Raw genomic sequence first — 16,541 nt, forward strand, 5'->3', positions numbered from 1 at the left:
AAAATGAGTAAATAAATTAAGTATTTGAAAAATCAGCAACACTGGACCTGATTTAAATCTACATCCGTCAGTTGGGTTTTGAGAGTTTTATTCACGAAGCCATTTCATTTCACGACATTACGTTTAGATTATTTGAATTTACTTATTATGTTAGAATTTTTTTTTTAATATAAATTCTATTATTCAGACAGTGAGTGGTAGTTTTTAAGTAGTCTTCATATGTTTTAAAAAAAAGTTAAGTACAGGCAAAGACATAATTGCATTTCGCTTTCAGCAAAGGGATGATTGTGGAAAAGACCGTACGACGACAGACGACACTATACCCGTACTCGATATACCTAGACGTACCGACGACACTATACCCGTTAATGGCCGCGCAATCATCTATTATTAATCTGTTAACTGTACCTACTATTCATTAACTTGGTTTACTGGAATAGTGCAAAATATCTCGTATAATTATTCTGTTACTTTTGACCTAAAAAGAATTTTGAAGTGAAAACTTTTTTAGCGGCGTTGTGCACTTTTATTGTGATGGGTAAAAAATATTAAACTCTCGTCAGGACACGTGACCTGATCGAAAATTCGTAAGACGGAGGGAGATAAAATTTGTGTATATAAAGTATTTAAAATATGGAAATTGAACAAAGTACATCTATTAATGAAAAAAGTGACGAAGAAATAATTGTGATAGTTCCGAAGTGTTAAGTTTTTAATGTCAATCAATTTATAATATAAAAAATTATAATATTACATTAAATTATATAAAATCATGAAAATTATATAATTTTTAATGTAATATAAATTGTCATGTTAAAAAAATTTAATTATATTATTAATATATATATGGTATAACAAAAGCATAGGTATATATAATAAGCCTGTGGATATATCACATAAAAAAAATTTCATGTTTGAGTACGATAGCGCAATAAATGAATATTGTATTTTACTACATAAATTATAGTATTTTTATAGGTACTGATAATTAAAGCGATTCGTGCAAAATTATTGCCTAACCAAAATATCAAAAATGCACAATGTTTCACTTCACACAGTTTTCACTTCTGCCGGCCCTCCCGGAGTGTTTTTTTTTTCTAGATTACCTACTATCTAAAATCTAAAGAGTTATTTGTGCGACTTAAATAATTATGTTCTTCTAGCTTGATTATTGTGAGACATGTATTTAGTGGTGGGTCGATAACGGGCTTATAAATACTCTTGGTCTTACGAGTGTTTATAGGTTACGGTAACTGCTTACTATCTGGCAGACCGTAAGCTAGGTAACCGTCCAAGTTGTATAAGGAAAATTCACTCACAGAAGTAATCTTTGACGTCAAATAATTTGACAAGTATTGAGATGAGAAGCAGGTGGCATTCTTAGAATCTCGAATATTGACCGATTTTGACGTAAATTCATCGTGCACTAAGTGTTCACGAAGACGTGAGAAAATATCTTATAACTACATGTGTAGAGAAAATTTTGTGACATGTATACTCAAATATGATTCTCCGTGGCGTATAGGATTAGATGAATATGCTTTAAGCTTGATTAATCGGAGTAGCACATTTTAAAACAAGCAACCTTGTAGAATTGTCGTCTAAATGTAATTTTTATTGAGATTTACGTTCCTCAACCATGATTAAAACGCAACATATTGGTAAGCGTTTTAAGGTTTTTATCTAGATTTTTCATAATTCGTATGATATTACCTGTATAATATGTCTACGATATTGCCCATCGAGCCTTCTCGCAACGCGTGCGAAACGCACGCAAATATTTGCGGTTCATGACAACACGCCAGTTGCCCCTTTACATGGCATGCTTTACGAGTATATAGTAATGATTCCATTCATTTTTTAGTCGCTTGACCTTCGTGTTTGGCTGTAAAAAAATTATAAAACAATAAAAGAAAAATTATATTTTAGTCCTTTTTTTTAGTAAGAGCGCAATTTAACTAAAAAATTCTTTGAAATATTACTAAAACAGTCAAGAGAAGAAATTTATTACATCGTTATTTATTTATGCTGATATTGAGGGCGTGTTATATATTTTTGTACATAAATATCAGTAATAAGTATAGTCTGCAGTTGAAAATAAATCATATTATCTTCGTGTCACGACAGCTAATAAGCGTTTCACGAGAATTTCTTACGTATAAATTGCCTGCCTCTAAAATTAATGCGAATTTTCAACCGATAAATATATTATATAACCCCCAGATTTGAAGCTCTTGCAAGATACGTGTTTATCATCCATTTAATTAAGGCTATCGTTTGTTTATGATTTAGTAAGCTATCAATAAAAGGCACTCATCACGAATTACATTTTTGCATAAAATCAAATAATGATTTATTAAAAACGTCTAGTTTTCAGTTTTTAGAGAAGAGGACCCGTTATTTCATAAGTTTACGGATGTCGAAATTACTTTTCCCTTGTGGTGGCACTGCAATATATCGAGCACATTTATATCCTTTTTGTTCGCTTCTAGTTATGAGTTTGATCATTTTTAAACATGATCCTTTAATCTCTTTTATCCCGCGTAAGATATTGCAAAATTAAAAAGTCATGAAGATGAAAAAAAGAATTAAGCGTCGAAAATATATGTACAGTGCCCTCAAAAATAATTCTCAAGATTACTTCATCAAACAATAAACGGAACTGTTTCAATATTACAGTTTCATGTAGTCATCGAATCGAAATACACCAAAATAAAACGGAGCAACGTAGCGTATTATGCTTTAGCCCTTCTACATATGCAGAGGTATTTTGTTCAGTCGGTTCAGGCTATCGCAGTCCACAGCTGGACCTCTCCGAGTTCGCGCCAAACATTCCGGTTTTTCGCAATCGTCATCCAGATTCCACCAGCAATCTTACGTAGCGTAGTAGGGTTTTTGTTAGCCGTGGGATATTTACATCTCAGCTCAACATCGGCATTTGGGCTAACAATTGACACATAAATCTCATTTATCGATGAGTCAATGAACATGACTGTATCTACGGCTTACTTCCTTGCACCCTTATTGAATTGAGCAACACACTGCTTTCCAAGTGCAAACGTAGCCTTGAATTATCTTTAGAACGAAACTTTATTCATGTTTTTGTATGCAACACTGCACTCGAAAGAACAAACTGAAATTCTTTGTAATTAGCTGACCAAACTACCAAACTAAATAAGGATTTAGAACAAACTGTATAACTATATCAGTTTATTAGTAACTTGCCCAGAAGTACCAATGCTAAAATTATTGCGTGCAATATTCTTGTAGTGTATTTTTATTTATATTACGCGTTTTTTTGTCACTCTGTAGTAAAGAACGTTTTTATTTCTCGTTTTTCACAGTGAAATTCGGTTTTCTACGAAGTTTAAAACTACTTCCTATGCTCTTTAATCCTTTGACGAACTCTCAAACTGCTTAACGATATTTTTAGTCAGTTCTTTGAATAGCGTAGATCTTGCTTCGAAAGTTAATCTTAGTTATGGCTTGTTTAGCTACGCGTAATGCTTTTTTATCGAAGCAAATTTTAGTAAAATCTGATACTTCCATGAAATATTTATTAAAATTTAACTATAGTTTTATAAACACTTTCAAGATATTCAGAGATTAAAAAAATAAATAATGCGCAACATTTTAGCGTGACTCATTGTTGATTTTTTTGTTATTCGAACGTGCATAAACATCGTTGTCATTTCTCAGGGTTTTCTAAAAGCTAGTTCAACCTAGAACTAAAACAATAGTTTTAATCAATTTTTATAAAGTGTCGATATCAAATATGCTTCCTTTTAATTAAAGAATATGATGAGGTGGAAAATGAACTTCGTAGTATTGCCAAAATAACCCCTGACTTGGCCAAAAAGTAAATTAGAGAGATGACGTTAGGAGTATCATATTATATTTTAAATATTATAATTATCCTTATACCAGTATTTTGACTAGCCCGTTGGCGCAGTCTGTAGTTACCCTGCTTTCTGCTCCGGGGGTTGTGGGTTCGATTCCCGCCTCGAGTCTGGGTGTAATGTAATTGGTCGGGAAAAAAGTATTTTCGTATTTTCTAGTAAAAAATTGCAATAAAATATCTTTGGTTGTAATATTTTTAACTGACTGGTTTTGATATCATGAAAAGGTGATACTTTAAAAATGAAATTAACAGGTAAAAAACTTTTTATCGACATTTTTCATTTGTTTTTCTGTCGGTCAAAATAGGTGAATCAGACGGAGAAATTCGGTACATTTCAAAGTTTTACTTCAAACAAAAGAAAAAATGTGACTCATGCCACGGATTTTCTTTTGATGTTTTTTGGATCTAATGCAGTGTCAGTAAGAGAAGCACAAAATTTGTTGAAGCGTTTTCAGTCAGGAAATTTTGATATCAAAGATGCATTTTGCTCTGGTCGCCCAGTTACGGTTAAACGTGACGATATTTTTGAAAAAGTGGAGCTAGATTGACATTTAAGTAATTACGGTATAATTAAAAATTTGAAAATTAACTCATTTTGATAAGGCGGAAAATAAGGCAAAAAAAAAACAATTGGTTCTCTTTGTAAAAAGTAAGTCAATTAAAAATTTAGGAACCTTTTTAGATAAATCTTAAAAAAAATTATAACCGTACTTTATGACAGTTTAAAAATGTATTTCCCTTCTAGTTTTATCTTCATACATCTATTCAGGAAATTGGAAAAATAAGGTACCGGTCTCGAAAATTCTGAAATTTTACTTCTTCTGTGACAGCGTTAAAATTTTAATCTAGATCTATGTCAAATGATATTAAAACATTAGGGGTATCACGAAGAATATATAAAACGATTTTAGTTCAATGATATAAAGTTATTTTGGTATGTGTATCGTATTACACTCGCATGCATTTCGTAAAAAGCGGTTATTTTAAGATTATAGACAGACACTCTAATTTTGTTTATATGTATAGATAACGTTAACTAAGTTAATGTCGCAATCATCAAATTAATAGTATTACATGTTGTAAAATGTGTATAAAAGCAATACGTTATTTTTACAATTAAGGTAAAAAATAAGATTCTTTCACTTTAGTTTTTAAAACTATTTATTATTTTGATTCTCAAGCTTTATGATTATGAAATATATTTTAAGCATTTATCATCGACGTTAGATTTGGCCTCAATCCAATGCAGTGGTTTATAGCCAGCATTCAAGCGCGGAATTCGCATATGAATGTTCCTATCTGCGTTTTGGTTAACATCAATTTATTTTAACCTTATGTTATGCAAGAAATATTAGAGCTATCACTAAATATTTCGGATGTTAAATTCAGATCAAAAGGTTGTATTAAATGTTGAATGTAAAAACACACTTGTTGTACTACGGTCAACTAGATTGTAGCCTAGATTGGCTGACTATGATAAAATTTGCTATAGATAGTATAAATAATTATTTGAATTTCAGATGGAAATGTACAAAATCGTATTTGTATAGCGTTGCCTAAAAATCGAAACATCGTATACTCATAATATGTATGACGTTATGTACCGTCGCACTGTCCTCAGTCGACAATTATTACGGATCCCTCGTTCAACAATCAAATGTTGCTTAGTATAATTATCACAAAAGGAAATACAGACCGATGAAGTTTTAAAATTAAATTAATAAAAACCACCATTACTAATCACTTTCAATGATTTAAGAAGTTTTACGCTTAAAAAGAAGACCCGTATAATTATTTTAACCTTCCATGCATCAGGTGACTAAAAAACCTGCCCTGCACTAGGTGGGGTGTGATATACCCAAAAGTGTAAGATATCATAAACTAGTATGTTTCAATTATTTGAGTGTTTTGTTTATGGAATAATATCTGTACATTGTATTGAATAGATTTAAATATAAAAAAAAACGAAGTAATTTATTATTTTGACTAGTTTTATCAATATAATTGTGTTTGCTCGCAAACGAAAAAAAAACCGACTTCAATTACATCGAAGAGTAATACAACGTAGATCGACGAAAAAATAGTAATACTTTGTTCGTATTCCATATAACGCGACATTATAAAATTGTGCAATTATATAATGTTCTACTGTTATTTCTAACATTTTGTTAGCGATTGTAGGCAGAAATTTCATAAAAGGCCCGTCGTCGATTCGCGCGAAGCGCTGACATCGCTTATTACGGCGGGTTTTTTAGTTGAAGCGGATTTATATTGAATTACGGTTTATGTCTTTTTTATTAAAAATATGTACTGTTCATGTTTTCACACAGCTCCGATGCACGACTGGAGTTTACACCTTCAGATCAACTGTCTAAATAGGCACAAAAAGGCTTACTAGTCTAAGAAATATATTATTACTATATCAAATTGTAAATAAATGGATCTATAACGCTATCTATCGGAACCTAATTGCGTTATTAGAAAACGTCTGAAAGCCATCTCTAATAAGGTCATTCGTTCAGTAGATTTTACTGTTCAATTTTTTCATTCCGGGGCCTTAAATGAAAATCGATTCTTAAGGAGAAAACTCCAAAAACAGTCAAGTAAATACGCCATATCAGATATAGCTCAAAAAGTTCGAGTCAAATCTCAATTATATTTAAATGGGACCACATGACAAGCACCACCTATCGAGTAAAAAAAGAATCATCGATATCGGTCCACCCAGTAAAATAGTAATGAGGTTAATATAACGTTTGTCGACGTAAAATAGCCAAGTAAATACCCAGTATTAGCGATAACTCAAAAATTAAAAGCTCAAATATATTTATAACGAATAAACTGCTACTCTCTACTCTAGTGGAATATTGTAATTTGATCGATAGTGAACGACGTAATTTCACAAAATTTTGATAGATGGCGTTGTGGCACAGTATTGAACATGACCGCAGTCGTCTTAACATCGTCATGTAAATACGTGTCATCAAAGATTACTCAAAAATTGCTCATTATATCTCAATCATATTTAAAACGGACGACATGACAAGTATTAGCTTTTGATTTATACAAAAAAGATCAAAATCAGTGCACCCAGTAAAAAGTTATGAGGTATAATACAACGTAAGGTGACGAAAATAATGTCTAGTAAATACGCGTTATCAAAGATTACTCAAAAAGTAGTTATCAGATCTCGATAAAATTTATATGTGACCACATGATAAACATCAGCTTTCGATTAAAGTAAAAATTATCAAAATCGATACACCCAGTAAAAAGTTATTGCGGATTTTCAAGAGTTTCCCTCGATTTCTCTGGGATCCCATCATCAGATCCTGGTTTTCTTATCATGGTACCAAACTAGGGATATCCCCTTTCCAACAAAAAAAAGAATTATCAAAATCTGTACACCCAGTAGAAAGTTATGTGGTATAATACAACGTAGGTCGACGAAAAAAGCGTCAAGTAAAAACGCATTATTAGATATAATTCGAAAAGTAGTTGTTAGATCTCAAATAAATTTAAATGGGACCAATCGGCACACACCACCTTTCGATTAAAACAAAATTTGTCGAAATCGGTCTACCTGGTCAAAAGTTCTGATGTAACATACATAAAAAAAAAAAAAAAAAAAAAAAAAAAAAACAGTCGAATTGAGAACCTCCTCCTTTTTTGGAAGTCGGTTAAAAAGAACAAAAAACACAACTTTTTAACTTTAAGAAAACAACTTTTTAGTTACTATACACTAATTTCAAATGGCACAATGGCACATGTTAATTATCACAATTTCTTAAATTTAGGAATCAACAATTAATATACTAAGAACTAAAGTAGAAATAAACGTAATAAACAATCATTTGAATTGAGATCATTGGTATCAAAATAGGGACGCTTGACAAAAAAAATCAGCATGCTCCATACATATTGGCGTGTAACATTTTACACATAAGGCAACTCAGCTTCAAATTTGCTATTTAGGGTCATTGCGCCTGTTCGCGTCCACTTAGTGCAGTTGGCAAGTTTGAAGAAGAAAATAAAAATGTCCCCGCACTAATTTCTATGAAAAATTTATTTACTGTGTTCATTATATAGTCTATTTAAAGATTAATTTTCAGTTTTGTTCGAAACATCTTGTTATTATTTTATTTAAATACAAACGTCAGAATTAGGCGATTTACCCAGTTTGCGTCCATAAAATCCAATTTGCGTCCACCCGCTGGACCACTTCGCGTCCACCAGCTTAGAAAAGGAATAAAGAGGTGATATTTTTATAATAATCTAAAGAGACATTGGATTTTAATAATTTATTTATTGAAGAATTATAGTTATTTAAAAATCAACACATTAACATTAATAAATCACTATAAAGAAAATAATACACCTATTTATTCTTCTAAACATTGATAGAACTTAAAATTAAAAAACAAATTAACCTGTGTACAACCTATGTAGTCAGTAAATAGTAATTCCACCTTTAAAATTCAACAATTATCTGTTCTGTGAATTTTAAAGGAATGTAAGCAAGCTAAAGATCAGCCTGCAATTACAATCACAGCAGCCTTTCGCAGTCGACTACTGGACATAGGCCTTGACAAGTTCACTCCTGTGTTTTGCTCATAGTCACCACGCTGGGCTGACGGGTTGGTGACCACAGGCCTGGCATTGTCGTACCGAAGACGCTGCTGCCCGTCTTCGTCCTGTGTATTTCAAAGCCAGCAGTTGGATGGATATCCCGCCATCGGTCGGCTTTTTAAGTTCCGAGGTAGTAGAAGAACTTAATCGCCTCTTACGACACCCACGGGAAGAGTGTTTATATTCTTTGATGCCGTAAGCACACAGCACCACAAAGATCAGCCTTGATTAATAATAATTATGGAAACCAAATACGAGGTGCACACATATCTCCATTGGCATTAAATATTAATAATACCGCTGTTTTCTTCTTCGTTACTTGGTTTTATTTGATACTAGCTGTACTCGCGACTTCATCCGCGTGGAATTATAATTATAATAAAAAATATATTGTTCTGTTCGTAGAATTACAAAATAAATAAATTTCTAAAATAAAAGTAGCCTAAGTTACTCCTTATTACATTAGGTATCTGCCAGTGAAAGTCCCGTCAAAATCAGTCCAGTCGTTTCAGTGATTAGCCGGAGCAAACAGACAGACAGACAAAAATTCTAAAAAAATGTTTTTATTTATTTATTTATTTATTTTCTTACATCTAATATTACAGGCATAACCCAATTCATTAGACATAGTAAAGGAGCCAAAAAGCGAAAGGAAAAAAATGTAAACTATAAAAAAAAAGAATTGGCTGACTTGAACATAATACTAAAAACAAAACAATAATAAATATAAAAATATTAAATTCATTTCTCATAACATATTATATACAAAGTAACTTTTGCGAATTCATTCCACGAACAAGAAAAAAGGTCTAGTGTTTCAGCCACCAAGTTTAGCGTTCTGACTGAACGAGCAAGGGTGCTGTTGCGCACTAGCTCGGTTCTGCCGTGGGGTACTGCAAATAAGCTCGGTCGCTGTCTTCGTTGTAGATGATACCTATCGGGTACGCTCAAACCTATCCACTGCAGTACCTCTGGATTATTGACAACAACGCGGAATAATTTAAAATATAAGTTGCCAGAGCCAGCTCTCTCTTAGTCTCCAACTTGTTGTATTCAACCATGCCCAATACAAACAATGTTGGATACATCAAGGGATACACGCCATAAAGCCTATGGTAAAGAAACCTGGTGAATTTATTTTGAACACGTTCCAGTATGAGATTGTATTTGACTTCATGTGGAGACCATACTACCGCATTATACTCAAGCTGACTTCTTATTAGGGCATCATACAGTAAAGAGATTGCTTATTTTGGTATATGTACCGTGTATAAATCAATATAAATTTAGTAAAAAGGTGTTACTATAATATTACAAACAGACACTCCAATTTTATTTATTTGTGTAGATAAGTTTTGTACCCTCTTGGTCTGCACCCACTGATATTGTCCAATATCGAAATAGCATATTTTTTGCATAGGTGCTTGTCTTACCGATTTCTTCTTCTCTTGGATCTCATGCAAATCTTCCCTTAAATCTTCCTTTGTGTATGTTCTTTTTTCCTTCTTCTTTCTTATCTGCAAAGAACTCATCTTAAATAGAAAAAAATAAGAAAGAAATTACTTATTTCATTCAAAGTAGAATAGGTATTAAACTTTTAGTTTTATGTATTAAACTTATAGAATTAATTTAAAAAATGGACGCGATTTAGTTTTCTTATTAATCCCTTTAGGTATAGTTTGCGTCCACTGCGGACGCAAAGTGGAAGTTTTATAAATTTGGTGTAGCAGTTCGCGTCCACCTTATTTTAACTATTAACTATAAAAAAATTAGCAAATTCATAATTATTATAATTCCTTTTATCATAACCAACGCCTAGAAACAGCTATGTATCCAAAATAGACATAAAACAATAAAAGACTCACCTTCAAACGAACCGCTGCCCACTATTTTCTTCTTATTATTCCGTGCCTTCGCGCTCTTTTGTTGAACAGCCCTCACTAACTATTTTTTTACCCAGGATTGCTTGGATGCACGGAACTTTTGTCTATGCGTACGTGCCTCTTATACATTGAGGTATTAGCCGGTAATTATTTTTCGACTTATTGGCGTCTTAGTATACTTAATTTCGAGACTTTTCAAAGTGAGATCCGTAAAATGGACGCGAATTGGGCGGTGGACGCGAACAGGCGCAATAACCCTATATCACTTTGGATGCTCAGTGATCGGAGTCATTTTCAGATTCTTGCTCTAAATTCTCACTTGTAACTCAAACCCATTTGTTTCATCTAAAAGTGTTCTTAATATATCTCAGTCTGTCAGTTTAGACATATTATTCTATAAATTGAAATATGTAACAATTAATTCTAATGAAGGACACTTAAACAAATAAAAAACAAAAAATCTTCAATTATGCAACATACCCTTATAACGACGCGATGAACGAGGTGGGGTGTGTAATACCCACGCGCACTTAAAACGTTCGTAACTAGCTTGGCGGCAGTCATCGGACTAACATAATGGCGCCAATCAAAGCGGCAACATCTCATCTCCAGCTACTAAGAACATATACTACCGCGCTTTTATAGTTTTCAAATAATTTTGAACTGACGAAGACTGGGGTGTGTCACACCTCACCTAGTGCACGGAAGATTAATAAACAGGTGTCATGACTAACCTTTAGATAAGAGATAAAATTAAATAAGGAAGCGGTTAAAAGGGTGCATTATTTGTAATAATTTTTACTAACTTGTTTTTTTATTATTTTTTTCGATGTTATTACGTCATTTATTAGATTTGATATTTAAATATTGTTTTTTTTTTTTTAATGTAACTAGGTCGCAAACAAGCGTACGGCTCACCTGATGGCAAGCGATTACCGTAGCTTATAGACGCCTGCAACATCAGAAGCATCGCAAACGCGTTGCCGCCCTATCCCCGATTCCCGCCAGGAGTTTTAAAAATCTTCCTTGGTTTATAGATTTAACTTTTGATGTATATATTTAAATTATATCTCGATTTCGAAGGGGAACAATTACAGTTTATTTACATGCTTGTTACATAACATTCGTTACAGGATCCGTACAGTAAATAAAGCGTAATCAAAATAAATACGTCAAATCATTTCCATTAGTACGACTAATACGAATATTCAACCACATTTACAAACCATTCAACGCAAAAGCACTTTTCCACAGTCGGCTGGTTTTTTACAATCGTCAATAAACGTCGAGTCTTTCTCGAGTTATTTCACCATTACCGCTGTAATTTCGTTAAGAACCTCTCACGTATACAAATGTACTTAAGACACCAGCTGTGTCAACTATTTTGATAATGGCCAGATGCGTGTAATGCTTATCAGCTAATGTATTTTTACGAGATTAGAGGTGTAATTGTCTATTTGAATTTTATTAAATACACAAAATGGATATATTTATTTAATGGAATTTTTTGAACGCACGTTTCTAATTGTGTATTATTTCTAAAGCGATATAATTTGACGTTTCGTTTGATTGTGATTTTAAAATATTATGCACTTTCAAAGGTATTTTAAAAAAAATAAATATCACAGCTTGTACTTACTAAATGAGCACGTGAGCTAATAAACTGGAAGTCTTGCTTTTTTTTCTGTTGTAAATTGCAATATGATGAAAATTATAATACATTTAATTCGTTGTTATTTATCAATAAACGATTAAACGAATTCACATTTCTTATATATTTGAATCTGAAATAATAACAATAAGGACACCGTCCTTATCAACTATAGTATGTATGTAAGGTTTGTACACCAACTACTATACTATGTCTTTATAAGTAATACAAGATAGAACTTATTTTTATTGAATAAACGTTCTTCTCTTTCTATTCAGTATCTATTGGTCTTATACCGTGATTTTTCTAGTATTTTTCAACACACATGAGTTCACGTCATTTTTCACGCGAACTTGTGGAGGCTTATGTCCAACAGTAGACCGCGATAGGCTGAAATAATAATGATGATGATGATGATCCCCTTTATTGCAACGGTGACACAACTTGTTGAAAACCATTACGTACTGAGAAGTAGTTTCCCTAACATACGTGACTAATAGGTTTTAATTTGAAAAATAACAAACAGTTTTGTATATCGAAAATTTGTTATATTTGCAAAACAACCAAAATGTTTATATTGTAACTTATTGTATAAAAACAAACACGTCATTCAGTTAGGCGGTTAACCATTCTGCATTATTTCAAATGTAATTTAGCGGTTAGCTAATCCAATTGGATAATAAAATCTACTTATATGTAAATGTAGTACATTCTATCAATTGAAATAATTTAAACCAGATTAATTTATATCAAAGTCTCTGATTGAGTTTGCTATCAAATTATAGATTTAAATTAATTTATGTTATTAAATGAATATTTCGCACTATTTTAGCACTAGATAAATTATATTGTAAGTGTGATTTTGAATACAAAATTAAATAAGACTGGACATACAATTACGAGTATATATAGTTGATTGGGAATATGCATTATTATTATTTTTCTGTGAAATTCGTGATTCATATCTTTATAATTTAGAAAAAAAATATAAAGAGAAATTATTTTTCAAAGCTTAGTGGAGTTAACACTTAATTAACGTTGAATAAATTTATGCCGCTCAAACACCATTTAGCGCGCGCTTTGGATGAAATCACCTGACATGTCCCGTTTGTTTTTTCATTTTTTTATTCAATTAATTCATACATATTTATAGTTTTAATTGCTATACAGATCATGTTAGAAGCTAAAAACAAATCCTAAGATAAAAAAAAGTTTTAAAGGATTTTTTTTCCTTTTAGCGCATTTAAAATATAATCTGTTTTTTATTTATTTTATACTTTAGTTTGTTTATGTTGATACCTGAGCCCTTGACGTTTTCAGGAAATGAATACAGTTAAAATCGTGGCTAAATAAGTCTGTAACAAAATAATCTGTGAGGATAAATTTTTTGACACAAATAGTCTCATAATCTTAAAGATTTACATTATTATATAAAAAAAAAAAAATATAATACTCCAAGTTTCATATATAAAAATAATCAAACGATTTTAAAGTTGCTGTTATGTTACTTTATTACTACTAATAAATGTACGTTATAAGACACACAAATGACGGATATGTATGGTTTAAGTAGCGCTAAATTTAACAGCTAGATTTGATTTAAACATTTAAAAAAAAAAATGGTTGTTTGTATTATTGAAATAGAGTATTTAACTAATATTAAAACTAAATATTAAGTAAAACTAAAAAAATACCAGTAATAAAGTACAGGATAAAATTCTAGTTATAAAACAACAGTCCTATCTATTTGCTCTCCTCTTTGAAAGGCGAGCGACTGCAGTAAATACAAAGGACATTTTACTTGTGGAAGATAAAACAACCTATACAAACAGTCTAAAAAAATTATATTAAAGATTGTTTTTTAGTTTTACACATAAAAAGTGTATTTTTTTTTTATTAGATTCTATTCTATTGGTATAAAAGTCTTTGTATGCAATTCGAATACCATCATATTAAATAACTAAGTATTCTAAATTTAGAATATCAACTTTAAAATATGAGATTAGTTCTTATTACTGAAATCACCTAAAAATCCCTTGACCAGACAGACCTAAGGGGAAACTGTTTTTCGCATGACTGTACTACTATAGCCTGTTAGGGAACTAGTAGAAGTCTGGTAGTTCTGGTCCACGAAAGTTGAATAAATGTGGTAAACAAAGAGGTATTTCGTTATTTTAATATAATAATAGGACTGCTTTAGCAACTCTATGTAAATATAATCAATTTCTATGCGATCGAAGCTGCGTGCATCCGCTAATTAAAATATACAACAAGCAATACATTTTTGTAATTTTCATGCTGATTTAATATCATTGTAAACTTCAATGAAAAAAGATAAATAAATAAAAAGTTGAAATCGTATGGAATATTGCGGCTAAAACAAACTTTCAATCAATATTACTTTGAAAGTTTAGTCAGAAACTTGTTTTGTAGATTATGCGGTATATTTTATTGAAGTTTCGACCAAAATTGTAACTTTCAATGGATATTGTTCACCGTGCATTGACGAGACATTTTCTGAAGATTCGTTAAGATAAAATTTAACTTAACATTGTATAAAAGTTAAATTAGTTTTGAAAAGTTGAAATGTCTGAATATGTACGATTTTTTTTATCTATACATCTATACAAATAAATAAAATTGGAGTGTCTGTTTGTAATATTAAAATAACCTCTTTTTACTAAATGCATATCGATGTTTACACAAAATAACATTTTTTACAATTTTTATCTAATTTTTGACTAATCTCTGAAACAGCTGAACCGATTTTGATGGGACTTTCACTGACATATAGCTGATGTAATAATGAGTAACTTAGGCTACTTTTATTTTAGAAATTTATCTATTTCATAACTCTAAGAACTGAATAATATTTTTTTTTTTTGTTTAATTTCATTCAAACGAAGTCGCAGGCACAGCTAGTCAATTGATAAAATTCATTATGAATTGAAATTTAATTTTTCTTCTACTTCGCATCCACCTATTACAAATTAATATAAATATTAAATATCAAATAAATAGCGGTGTAACATATTCATAATAAAAATATTTGTGTGTGATTTTTTGGCTATACAGCGTAGGCAAGTACTCACCGGTCTGCATCGGATATTTTTGCGCATGGTTGGTGTAAAGTATTCGAAACTTCGGACATGTAAAAAACCTAATAAACCGCGAAAAAATTCGAAAAAGTTGTTTTATTACAATTACATATTATACTAACAAATCATATCTTTATATTTCAACTCATACTTTAAAAGAATCAAAAAATAAATTAAATTTAAAGAATCTCTGTATATTATGATTTTATTTCCTGTTTTATTTATGCTATTTTTGTATTCATTTCCTTTTATTGTTATTATGTAGTTAATATCACACTTTCGTTTCGTCGTAATATACGTATCTGATCCGTCGTCCTAAGCCTTAAGTTAATCGTTCTATAGGTCTGTTGATTGTACACTAAGTCAATCATTATTGGCCTTAGTTCGTCTATTGCAGATGATTTAGACAGTATCAGACAGATACTGTGTCGCCTAGGACACTCTTCAGGAAAACGCAGAATTGCCTAAGCTCTGCGCCACCCTCTCGACCTCACTGGCTAGGCCCACAGGAACGACGAGTCGATACGTGTGGAGCCAGTTCGGCTGCAGGAGTCTTTCGAATTTTAGAGCTATGCCACGAATGCTTGACAGACCCCATTCCGGGTTATAAATGTAGTTTTCCTTCTCCAGGACCCTGATGATTTTCAGCCAGGTTTATCCCTCGGTCGCCTTTTACGACCCTCACGGAAAGAAAGGGGGTGGTGCTATTTTACTCTAAGTAATGTTAATTTTATTAAGATTTTTATTAGTTCTTGAGACCCTATGATAGACGCCAATATAACTGTAAAACACACACATCTAGAGTCACATGGATATAAAATTATTTACAATATCATCTTTATATTACTTTTTACTATTTTATTCACACAGTAACAGTGGTTATTGTTACGACAGAGTGTTAGTGGCATTTCTACAACAGTTTCCATTCTGAAGTTATATTTACGATCAACCCGATGAAAAGCTGGTGAAAGTGGACATAAAACTGATGTACGCAATTCAATACAGAACGTAAACAATGACAATTTTTATTTCGTTCCTAAGCTATAAAAGTCAAACTAGGAAGCTGGTGATATATCAAAAATTTTTTAACCACAAAGTTAAATAAGAAGAAGTACTTACATGAACTGTAAAAGTCTCTTATTCTATACAAAAGCAATTATTATTTGATGATGATAAAAACTGTTAAAAAAAGAATAAAAGAAACATCAAATTTCTGTAAGAAATTAATTTAAGATTAGCTGAAGTTCTTTAGTGATTTAAATATTACATATTAATACCTATTGATTGATTGGTAAAATACTTAAGTTGAATGCAATCACAAAACAACATAAGCAGACGAAAAAGCAATCGAGTAAATACGCTTTATCAAAGATTACTCA

At 31.4% G+C, this 16,541-nt stretch overlaps 1 long non-coding RNA gene across 1 annotated transcript; it reads left to right on the forward strand.

Moving 5' to 3' along the window:
* Nucleotides 1-137: 137 nt before the first annotated feature.
* On the forward strand, nt 138-15,646 carry LOC123659101. The gene is made up of 3 exons (XR_006743976.1): nt 138-149; nt 9,155-9,159; nt 15,526-15,646. It is a non-coding gene; the product is annotated as an uncharacterized LOC123659101 (long non-coding RNA).
* Nucleotides 15,647-16,541: the final 895 nt, after the last annotated feature.

Source organism: Melitaea cinxia, chromosome 13 (assembly GCF_905220565.1).
Source record: "Melitaea cinxia chromosome 13, ilMelCinx1.1, whole genome shotgun sequence".
NCBI lineage: Eukaryota > Metazoa > Arthropoda > Insecta > Lepidoptera > Nymphalidae > Melitaea > Melitaea cinxia.